Here is an 11,498-nt window from a genome sequence, read left to right as displayed (position 1 = left end):
TGCCGTGATTGGAAAATTCCAACCTGTACCTGGAATCTGCTGCTATCCCTGTTTATCACTCGTTCCTCAAAAGACGAGTCTTCTTTGAGCTCTTTTCATCTGACTCGTAAAATATGAAAAGTTTGCCGAGTTTTGGCCTTCCAGCTCGTTAAAAGGAATGGAAGAGCTATCCCTCCTCTAGATTTTAATCTTTTTGGACCTGAGGGATTATTGCACAAAAAGGTCGAGTGCTTGTTTTATTCGGCTCGTTAAAGTTATCGAAAACTCATCCCTTCTGTATTGTTTTATACTTTTTCGGACTTAAGGGATTAGATGACGAAAAAGGAATTTTGGAGTTAACTTTCTGTACCTTTTCAGACTCTCTAAAAATGAAAAGGACCGAGTTGTCTTTGTCGCTAGACTCGTTAAAATGATTAAATAGCGACAAACTTGTCTTTAGACGAGAACGAGTTTCACTATCGCTAGGCTCGTTAAAACATAGCGATGGGCTTGCCCGAAGGGCAGGTTATAGAACAAGCATATGTTATCCTCCTCAAGCTTGACAAAAATAAAGAGGTACTGGTCAGAAATGACTGGGGAAAAATTGGGAGAACCTCAAAGCTTTAATGGTAGCAAGTCGCTCTTGAACATGACACTTTGTCCTCCGTATCACATCGGGTTGGGTTGTTTCATTCACCGGTCTCATCACCATGGTCTTCGCCAAACCATCCACATTTGGGGTAATGCTACCGATCCATCACATCAGTGTCGTTATATGTTCAAGGGATGTTGTTCAGAAAGAGTCAACCGTATCCCATCCACTGCCATACATTATCCTTCATCCACCCATGATCGCCACCCTGAATCATATCTCAGAGATTGTTTTCGCCTCCACTAAAATCATTAGCTCTGTTCCGTGTCACTGATGTGGGATTCATTAAGGCCCTCCTTTGACAGATTGCTTCTTGTCGACTTCAGCTCATTATCCAAGAAGTTGATCTAGGAACACCCCCCCAGTACTTTGAAGCTTGCATGCCTCAATGGCAAGTTTCTCACTTCCGGCGACAGGTATACATCAATGACCTTCTACCAGAAGATTTTGCGTGGTGTTCGACGCCAAGTCCTTTATTCGCACCACGTGCATTGTACTGCAGTACCTTGAGGGTCATTATCATTATCGGTGATTCCTCTCGCGCTTGTTAACGGTTTACATTATTGACCGGTAATCAAGTGATGTCTTTCCATGTTCGACTTCAGCGCAATTCTCACATGGATCGACTTGTACTTTGAGTGAAGATCGAACGAGTTTGAAGACCCCGGATCTAGTTTCATCCATCCGGGCTGTGATATATATTCAAGAAATATAAAGACATTTGATATGTACAATATTGCAGCAGATGATCATCCTACTCAAAGGATGATAATTTCTGCAGAGAATTATCAGTCTACCATCAGACGGTCGTCTGTTATATGTACCAAAATGAATTTATAAAGCTGAGCATGGGAATGCCCGCCTCAGCTAGATCATGAAAGCAGAATGAAAAATAATGTATTGTATTGTATTTATTACAGGGCGCCTCTCAGCGATTGAATGAACTTCGGATCCTCCTGATAAAGCATTTCACCCGATAAACGACCTCATACTTTAGGGGGCAACTGTTATAGACATTTTTGTGCCTTACAGCATGAATCATGAAATGTCAATAATCTGAGGGATCCAAAGTCCCTAAACATGTTGTTCCTACCCCTAGAGGAACAAGGTCAGCAAACCACAGCACTGAAAATCAGTTCTCCACCTGAAAACACTCAAAAACAAGCTATTTCTGGATCATGTCAACTGCTCCACTGAGCATCTGCGCTGAATGTCAACTGCTCCACTCTGTACCTGCGCTGAATGTCAAAATCAATGAAGGCTACCTGCGCTGGGCGAGATTGGCCAAGTGGCACAGTCATTCCTCAATGTGTCAAATGCCCAGGAAGCTTCCAAAATGACACTTGGATCAGGGAATTCGCCTATTTATGAGTAAGAGGGTCTTGATGTCCAAGTGGAAGCAAGAACCTCCAAGTGGACTTAAGAACTGAAGAATAACTGAAGTGGGAGAGGACACTAGTCAGCTTCATGCCAACCTCAAGATGACTCATCCTTTCTCCAAAACTCCTATATATAGAGCTCTCTCATGAGGTCTAAGAGGCGGGAATCTTGGGAATGTAAGGAAGTGCTGTTGGTTTGTGCATAGAACTATTGGGTGATTTGCTTGAAGGAGGTGAAGAGGAGATTTCTTTCTGCTGGGAGGTGTTGCTGGATTGGGCCTCTTATGGTTGTAACACTCTCAGAACTTTACTTCTTCCATTAATAAAGCATTTGAGGTTCTTCTATATGCATGTGTCTTTGTGGCGTATTGATGCTTGTATATTTGATTTATTCTAATCCTTGAATCAATTATGGATGTATGCTTCTTGTAGTTTCCCTTTCTTGTGCTTTTGCAGGATCTTTGTGTAGCTGGGCCAGTGAGAGAGCAAGGAGCTGGGAGCAAGCAGCAAAGAGGGAAGATTGGATCAACCATTAGCGGAAGATAACGGTTAGTGAATCCCTTTCTCCTCTCTCTTACATCTCATAAAGAAGTAATCTTGAATAGCTTTGCATTCAGTTGTTGCTGAGGTACTATCACCCTTAGAGTGGGATAGGGTCATTCCGTATTGGATACTTTTCCCAACAACAATGGTTTCTGCTACATGTGCCCCAAGAGACTTCCTACAATGGGAGGGGAGTTTCCTCAAAATTCATGATTGCATTAGTGTTTGTCATGCTCCTTTAGAGAGGGAAAATTAATATTTGTTATAGTTTTCATTGAAATTTTGTTTGAGGTCTTGCTAGGTTATGTGTCATTGCATACCTTCAAGCCTTTCCACTAAGAGAGATTCCTATTTCGCCTTCATACTCTAGACAACAAGTATGATCATGACCATAATAGACTCTGTGTCAAAAGGTGATATGTTTGTAGCATTGAAGTTGTGTCTAATGTGGATCTTCATTAAAAAAAATCCAAAACAATTTGGTCAAGAAGATACTTGATTAAATCAAGATAAATACATATCAAGAGTGGTATCCACCCTAATCATCAAAGAAGCTAACCCTCTATTAACGAACCTTGTGTATATCCCACTTGGGACCAAAGAAACAACTTTATTTTCAAGGGAAAAAGACAACTTTTATTGATATAAAACATGTTACATGTTTTGTAGATAATAAGACAACACACTACCAAAAACAAAAGCAAACCATACAAACATAAACCAAGGGCATAAAATAAACAAAATACACCCCGAAGACTAAAACACCACTTAACCAGAGAAAGTAACCCACAGAGGAACCAAAAGAGGATGCAACAAAATGGCAGCAATGACCTAGATCCAACTAGAAAGCTACAAGAAAGATAGAAAGCCAAAATGAAACGTCAGATTCAATCAAAGACGGAAAAAACCAAATGCATGGGTTGTGCCCCGGATCCATAGGTTGTATTGAATGAAACCCATAGCTGACATTTCACCACACTTAGAAAACACATCAACCATTGAGTTATGTTATTGATATATTCGGGAAAAAGAGATATTATTGAAAAAGAAACAACTTAGTGTCCCACTCCTTCCACAACTTTCCTTCCATGCAACCCTCCAACTCACCATGAGGCTACACAAAATAATTTCTTCTCTAAATATCATTAAACAAATTCCTTTAACACCCCGACAAAAGTTAATCATTACCACCCTTTCTTGCTTCTCCAAATCCCCCCTTGTAATGGACTACAATATTAACAAGAACATATCTACAACAAATCCCCACCACGTCACGACTCTTTTCACTCACTACTCTACTTTTCATATCTACCACATTGAGTATAAGAATAAGGAAGTGTTCACATGCTCTCAAAATTTCTTCCTCCCCTTCAGGAAAATACTTTCCACCAATGCAAACATATCCCCTCCTCTACCTTAGCCCATTGCCATGCATGTGAAAATTATTTCTTCTCTATAATAAGTAGAGAATTGACTTGATGAATATGCAGTTAATCTTTCATCCCAATAATAGTGAGTATAAGAAAATATATGGATGTATCTCTAGCACTCTCAAGTAATAGGGTTTATCAATAATGGGAGACATCTACGAATATTCATATTCAACACCCCACTATTAGTAACAAAAAGGGACAAAGGAATAATTAGATGTTACACTTGGAGTATGTAAAGGTCCAATGCCTCTTACATTGACAAGCCAATCAAAATGTTGAGCTTATTGATGTTGCTTTACTAGGATTTTGGAATTGTTTATGAGTAGGATGATGTATGTAATTCAAGTGATGTGATTGTAGATGGATCTATTGCAACAATGAGTTCAATAGAACAAGTACTTATTGATTACAAGCTATAAAGAATGGAAATGTTGTTGGAGAGATGTGATGAGTTGTACAATGAGAATTGAAAACTAAAGGAATGGGGAGCAAAATATTGATGCTTGATTGAGAACAATAGAGGTAATAGTATAAGGAATTTTGAATGTGGAAAGTGAGATAAAAGAGAAGAAGAAAAAACTAGCAAAGATGACAAAAGTTTGTATGATTGTAGAGACACAGGTAAATCATCTTAGTATGAACCTAAATGATTTAGATGCTCAAATTGAATGCTTAGGGGTAGAAAATAATTCCCTGTCAACTCACATGACTAATTCCTTATATTGAATAGACATAGCACTACAAAAATCTAATAGACCACACATGCATAGTCTATGTTATCACTCAGGTTGTCCTTAAAGCTCCAAAAAAGGATACGGCCGAGGTAACCACAAACCAACTTTAGACTGCAGGTTCTAGCCTGCCTGCAGTCAGAGAGGGCTCTCTCTTTTAGGTTTAGCTTTATTTAATGGATGATTTTAGGCTAGATATGATGCATAGGGGTTTTGTATTGTTTTTTGGTGGGAAGGAAGACGTTTCAAGTAGAGAGGCAAGACATAGTCTGGTAAGCTTTCAAACCATTGGGCGTGGAGTCAAGGAGTGAGACGGCTGGTGCGTTTTCTTGGTCACAAGAGAAATAAGGAGCAAGGTAGATGCTCATGAAACAACACTGAAAGCTTATAAGGATGGGATGAGGGATAAGGAATGAGAGGCAACAAAGAATCTCTCATTAAGCTTAAAAGGGGGAAAGTGAATGAGCTCTATCTAGGAGCAATTAAGAATTCCTAGACAACTGTCAAAGATGAATGGATTAGGGGAAATATGAGCCGAAGGGAATTCATATTCATGACTGATCCAGAGGAAAACATAAAAAAACAGCAGAAAATGAGCATAGAGGGCACTTAACCAATTCTAGACTATTCTTTCTTTCTGCTATTTAGACGGTATATCAATGAAAAACAGAGATAGGAAAACTTATTGAGTCATGTTGCAGCACAAGAATTCCAAATTCACTTCTTCAAACCATTAGACACAGAGCAGACAGTCTTTCCTCCAAGCTTTTCGGCAGTCTTTGATTACAGAAAACATGTCAGGTATACAGTGCGAGTCTCTACTGAAAAACTATCCACCAACCAACCCTTAAAACAATACAGAGGGTGGTATATATAGGGAAGATTTATCCGAAATTATCTATTACAGCCGACCTAACAGGTCCGACAGAAAATTGATTACTTTAACCTAATCCTATCCAGAAATAAATGCCAGAAAATATCTTTGAGCTATGCTGGGGGCAGCTGTATCAAAATGAGTTAATATCTGTCCAAGTGGCTCTGTGCTTTTCATCTGTCATAACTGTGCATTGGTCTTTGCACCATTGTTGTTCGGCGGTATTGAATGCTTTTGACTGTGATTTGAGAGCTAGTATGGGCTTACTCCTCTTGATTTGACTTTCTGGGGGGCTCATCAATGTTCAAGTGCTTCGAGCCCCTAAAAATCTTCGGCGGATACTCTTTGGCTCTCCTTCCTCCTCTGATACTCTTTGGCAATAAATTGATGTTGTTCTGTCGTGCTATGGGTCTTATTCACAATTTAATGGCCGCTGCTCAGCCTCTGTTTCCTTTAAAACTACTTTCTGCTCCTTCCGGCAAGCTTCGTGAAGAAAAATGGGTCATTCGGCGCCTTTCGGGCTTGATGGGGGCCGCAAAATAAAAAGATTCCTTGAAGATTCCCCATTCAGGGCCAAAAAATCTAGCGATGAGCGATTTGCGCTCATCAAAAACTGCCTCAGAATTGGATTTTGGGGCTCTGAAGTGCGATTTTCGCCTCTGCGCGCAAAAGAAATTGATGATGACGTCATCATGACGTGACACTGTATAGCGGGTGACATCAGCATGACATCAGCAGGACAACGTGGCGAGATGACGTCAGCATGATGTCATCATGTACGGATGATGACGTGGCAGGGACATGTGGCAGTGACGTGGCAGGAGGCCACGCAGGCAGGTGACTCGACATGGTGACTGGGTAAAGGGGCTGACGCAAGCGGTGACTGGGCACAGGGTGACGTGGGATGTGACATCACGGGCGGTAAATGGTTTTGTGGCGCACCACTTTTTTGAGGATGGTGGTTTCGTGAGGGGGCGCTCCGCCACAGCTCGGAGCTTGACGCGTGGCGGGAGTACGGCGGCAATACCGCCCATCTCCCGGACGCTAAAGCTCGGGTGGTTCGGGGGTGGGGCGGCCCGCCCACCATTGATCTGCGGGGAAGGCAATCCAACGGCTGGCGGTAGACGCGAGGCGGCGGCGGGTTAGTGGGCGGGGATATACGCAGTATATTCCATTTTTAATATAGCATGACGGGGGTAAAAACTATAGGTTTAGTGGGTTATGGGATTATAAACAGGAGGAGTATGTTTTTGCGCTCAGGGCTTAGGGTAAGGGGTAAAGTATGGGTTTTGAGCGCGGGTTTTTAGCAACTTACGCCCGAAATCTTAGGATATGGGCAAAAGTGGCTTTTTGAGGGTTTTAGGGCTAGGGGAGAGGTTATTAATCTGGCCAGGTGTCAGATTAATCCCTGTTATGACTCAGATGGGCTAAAGACAGCCCCAGATGGACTGTGATTCCCCGGACTTATAGGAAATATGGCTATTTTGCCAGGGAGGGGGTATTTGCATAGGGGAGTTTTATATACATGATTTTAATAGGGAAAGGGAAAAACTGATAGGGAGTTATATAATAAAGTTAATAGTTAATATGGAGATGAAAAGAGGGCGCTAAGGTATGAGACCTTAGGCTTTGTTGGGGAAAAGAAGGCTCACAGATGATGAGTGAGCAGTCCTTGAGTAAAGCAAATCCTTACTAAGGCGAATGCCATGGAAATGATGAAACTGAGAGGCTCAAGCAGATCTTGACCTCTTGGGGGATGTTAGTAAATGACTTGGGGGAAATGAGAAGAAGGGGAGGTTAGTGAATTCCAGCTTGAGTGCCTCCTTTGAATGCAAAACTGCCTGATAACTGTGATAAAAAATGGAATACAGCAGTGGCGTTTGGACCAGGATACTTTCATGGCATCTTCATTGGCCTGTTCTGGAAATATGGAACACTGCAGCCTGCAAAGTATGACATATTTGGCATGTGAAAATGTCAATCATGAAAAATGAATACCTGCTGCAGTAGGAGGCTAACAGTGTCTCCACTTGGGGATGGCTTTTCCTTGTGAAAAGCCAAGAACAGTAGGTCAGACTGCCTTGTATTCAATTGCTGATGTATTCTGCAAAATTTGCTTGGTCGGTTGCCTTATTAATCCTACCTACCTACCCTAACCAATACTTTCTTTGTCGTTAGGTGAAATGAAACAGCCAATGAAGCCACTTAAGCATTATAAATATGAATGGCCCCTGCTGCTTATGCTTGCTGTTACCTGAAATGGAGATCTTGCAATCTGATATGGCTTTATTAGTCTTTGAGAGGATCAGGAAGTTGCTGACTTTCTTTGCTGAAACAAGAAACTGTACAAAAGGGTCCTGTAGCATATATACATTATTGCTAGACTGACTTGAAGAACTGTACAAAAGTTTGGGATAGCTATCATGCTTTGAAGTTGGTGAATCATCAACAACTTGATTTTGAGCTTTGCAGCCTGTTGGCGGAGAAGAGCAGTGATTTACCTCATCACACAACTTGCCCTCAGATGGGTTGTGCAACACATGGAATGGAACCTGTAATTCTTTGAAAGCCTGCTCAGATGGCACCTGACAGATTTGTGCTGACTGTTCTTTTTCTTCTTCAAATATCCGAGATGGCTGAAAATTAACAGGCAGGGAATCCAGTTGGATTTTTTGGTCACATGTTGCCGCTTCTGAATCTTCTGCAATCTGACACTCACTGGCACTTTGGGGCTGCAAATCTAGTGTTAATGCATTAAGAGCGGGGCCTAGACTCTCCTCCTGCCGGTCAGCATCACAATATGGTGACACTTGATTATAAATGGCATGATGATCTCCCCTAATAAACTGAAAAGGCTTGAAACAAAATGGTAAAGTTCCTTCGCTGAACTCAACGCCCTCTGCGTTTTCCTCCTTTTCTCCATCGCTAAACTGGGCCTGCTGATCATTGGGTTCAAGCAAACGAGCCTAAATTGTGCTTTCTGCCAAAATAGGCTCTGATCCCTCTGCAAAGCTGATTTGGTCATCAGGTTCATAATCATCGTCATACTGATCATATTTGGGCAGACAGTTGAAAGAAGAGAAGCTATTATATTCATATGTTATATCAGGAGATTGCTCCATCATGTATGGCTGCATGAATAAGCCATCTGTTTTGTATTAGGTTTTTTCAGGAATACCATTACTTTCCCTTTGCAAAACAGATCTTTTGTGGTGCTCTAAACCTTCAACTTCTATTGTGAATGTCTACTTTAGTTCCTCTGCTTTCTTTAGCAAGGTATCCAGTTTACCCTCTTTTTCTGCTTTTAACTTCCTCTCCCTAACTTCCAGATTAACCTCTACATCTACTGCCATGTTCTGCATCTGTTGCATAGTAGAGGGGCTCCTTTCTCTCAGATGAAATTCTATTTCGGGATCAAATGCTGCTGGATAATGTAGTAGAGCCAAATCAGGGGGAGGTCTTATATTCAATGGTATAGAGTGATAAACCTGATTGAATCGCTCAGAAAATTGCTGAACAGATTCAGTTGGAATCCTTTTTAACTGTTGATATTCTTCTATGAGCATGAGAAAATTGACTTTGGTCATCCATCTATCAAGGAATAGTTTGAATAGTTGCTGGAGATTTGAGATGCTTGCCTCAGGCAATGCTTTAAACCAAGTCCTAACTTTGCTTTGCAGAGAAAGGGCAAACAGCCTAACACTAGCATCCTCATCTTCTACCTCGAAAATGTTTAAATAATCTTCGAAAGCCTGGATATGATTTTGGGCAGTAACTCCATTCTCTCCATCAAATTTTGGGAGCTTCATGGGATGATTTTTGGGCAAAGGATTGAGCACGGGAGGCAGAATGAGTGGCTTATATCTATCAGGAATCTTACGAGGCACGAGATTGTGTACAGGGGCTAAATGATTGGGTTCAGTATGAACATGAATAGGATGATTGGATTTGACAGAAGTGTCCCCCTTGACCATGAGGTGAGCATCAACAGCATTTAGAGGTTGTTGTTCTAATGTGCAAGGAGGGCTTTCTTCAACATTTTCTAAAGGAAAACCATAAAAGTTATATTTAAACAATATGTACAGAAAAATTCTATGGAAGAGAAAGAACATGACCTCTTGGATCAAAATCCAGGTCAAAAGCCTGACCTGCTCATACATTTTTTTTGGGTTCCTTCCTCCAGTGGAGCCTTTATTATGAGCATGATGTGGAGTCGCCAGGTGGATATATTAACTTTGAGTGCCTGATCTCTGTCCACCATCAAAGATCAGAACTAGATTTGAAGAACGACTGTGAAGGTTTGGTTCCTCATAGCGGAGCTTTCCAACTTTCTTCATGAAACTTTGTGAAATTATCTGAGGAAGTTCTCGAGTGGAGTCGCCATTATGTTATCACTCAGGTTGTCCTTAAAGCTCCAAAAAAGGATACGACCGAGGTAACCACAAACCAACTTTAGACTGCAGGTTCTAGCCTGTCTGCAGTCAGAGAGGGCTCTCTCTTTTAGGTTTAGCTTTGTTTAATGGATGATTTTAGGCTAGATATGAAGCACAAGGGTTTTGTATTGTTTTTTGGTGGGAAGGAAGACGTTTCAAGTAGAGAGGCAAGACATAGTCTGGTAAGCTTTCAAACCATTGGGCGTGGAGTCAAGGAGTGAGACAGCTGGTGCGTTTTCTTGGTCACAAGAGAAATAAGGAGCAAGGTAGCTGCTCACGAAACAACACTGAAAGCTTATAAGGATGGGATGAGGGATAAGGAATGAGAGGCAACAAAGAATCTCTCATTAAGCTTAAAAGGGGGAAAGTGAATGAGCTTTATCTAGGAGCAATTAAGAATTCCTAGACAACTGTCAAAGATGAATGGATTAGGGGAAATATGAGCCGAAGGGAATTCATATTCATGACTGATCCAGAGGAAAACATAAAAAAACAGCAGAAAATGAGCATAGAGGGCACTTAACCAATTTTAGACTATTCTTTCTTTCTGCTATTTAGACGGTATATCAATGAAAAAACAGAGATAAGAAAACTTATTAAGTCATGTTGCAGCATAAGAATTCCAAATTCACTTCTTCAAACCATTAGACACAGAGTAGACAGTCTTTCCTCCAAGCGTTTCGGCAGTCTTTGATTACAGAAAACATGTCAGGTATACAGTGCGAGTCTCTACTGAAAAATTATCCACCAACCAACCCTTAAAACAATGCAGAGGGTGGTATATATAGGGAAGATTTATCCGAAATTATCTATTACTGCCGACCTAACAGGTCCGACAAAAAATTGATTACTTTAACCTAATCCTATCCAGAAATAAATGCCAGAAAATATCTTTGAGCTATGCTGGGGGCAGCTGTATCAAAATGAGTTAATATCTGTCCAGGTGGCTCTGTGCTTTTCATCTGTCATAACTGTGCATTGGTCTTTGCACCATTGCTGTTCGGCGGTATTGAATGCTTTTGACTGTGATTTGAGAGCTAGGATGGGCTTACTCCTCTTGATTTGACTTTCTGGGGGGCTCATCAATGTTCAAGTGCTTCGAGCCCCTAAAAATCTTCGGCGGATACTCTTTGGCTCTCCTTCCTCCTCTGATACTCTTTGGCAATAAATTGATGTTGTTCTGCCGTGCTGTGGGTCTTATTCACAATTTAATGGCCGCTGCTCGGCCTCTGTTTCCTTTAAAACTGCTTTCTGCTCCTTCCGGCAAGCTTCGTGAAGAAAAATGGGTCATTCGGCGCCTTTCGGGCTTGCTGGGGGCCGCAGAATAAAAAGATTCCCTGAAGATTCCCCATTCAGGCCCAAAAAATCTAGCGATGAGCGATTTGTGCTCATCAAAAACTGCCTCAGAATCGAATTCTGGGGCTCTGAAGTGCGATTTTTGCCTCTGCGCGCAAAAAAAACTGATGATGATGTC

This window comes from Pinus tabuliformis, chromosome 1_1 (assembly GCF_031772625.1).
Source record: "Pinus tabuliformis cultivar Carrire ecotype Pingquan chromosome 1_1, CPIR1, whole genome shotgun sequence".
Lineage (NCBI taxonomy): Eukaryota > Viridiplantae > Streptophyta > Pinopsida > Pinales > Pinaceae > Pinus > Pinus tabuliformis.
Note: the sequence above shows the minus strand (reverse complement) of the source record.